Source organism: Pediculus humanus, genomic scaffold, assembly GCF_000006295.1.
Source record: "Pediculus humanus corporis 1103172107647 genomic scaffold, whole genome shotgun sequence".
In the NCBI taxonomy this organism is placed as follows: Eukaryota; Metazoa; Arthropoda; class Insecta; order Psocodea; family Pediculidae; genus Pediculus; species Pediculus humanus.
This window is the reverse complement of record NW_002987257.1, coordinates 1-1,012: the sequence shown is the minus strand read 5'-3', so window position 1 is coordinate 1,012 and position 1,012 is coordinate 1.

Genomic DNA, 1,012 nt, shown 5'->3' with positions numbered 1-1,012 from the left:
CCTTACATATACATTAAAAATTTTTTTTTTTGTTTACCTGCGACAAAATACCTGAAAATCATTATTATCATTATTACTATTTTAATTTTCCCACGGTCTTTTTCTTTTTTTTATATAAATTCTAATCTAGTCAATTCTTTCGTTTGTTTATCGACTTCATATTTTTTATTCCAGCAAAAAAAAATTTTCCTCTTTTTTTTTTTTTGTTTTGAAATGATGATGATGATGATGATGATGATGATGAAGATGAAAATGATGATGATTATAAAGTTTGCCTAAAGGGAATCACGATATATAAAATTTTCCATAAATTTTTTTATTAACAAACAAAAAAAACAAAACTTTTACGTAAAAAAATTTTATTGTATTCCCTTCCACCACCACCACAACCACCCCTTCCCTTATTTTTTTTTCTTATCAATTCATATTATTATCATATTTAAAAACCTATAATGAATCAGATCGAAAACAATCAGACAAAAATAAATAAATAAATTTAAATTATTTAAAAAAAAAAAAGAAAAATAATAATAAAAATTTCATTTCAAAAAAAAAAAAAACTTGCTATAACTTGCTATAAATTGTTTCTTTTTTGTTATTTATAGAGGTCTATATTTTATAAATCATTCGTTGAAATGATAAAAATGATGATACGTCATCGTATTTATTTATTTCAAAATGAAATCATTCTTGTTTATAAAAAAAAATTTTTATTTTTTTTATCATGTTTCCTCGTTTTATCAATATCATCGTTATTATTATTATCATCATCAAACAATACGCGAAATTTTGTTTTTTTTGGGATGTTTTTCTAAACAATCGTTTTCTAGAACGTTTCTGAGAATCTTTAACGGTTTTGATAAAAAAAAAAAAACATTTTTATCAAAAAAACTTCTGCTGCGTAACACACTTTGTAAATTTCCCGTTTTTTTAATGATTATCAACTACTAACGTGCATTATTACGCACTATTATTATTATTATTGGGTTGGAAAGAATAATAAGAAAATTTA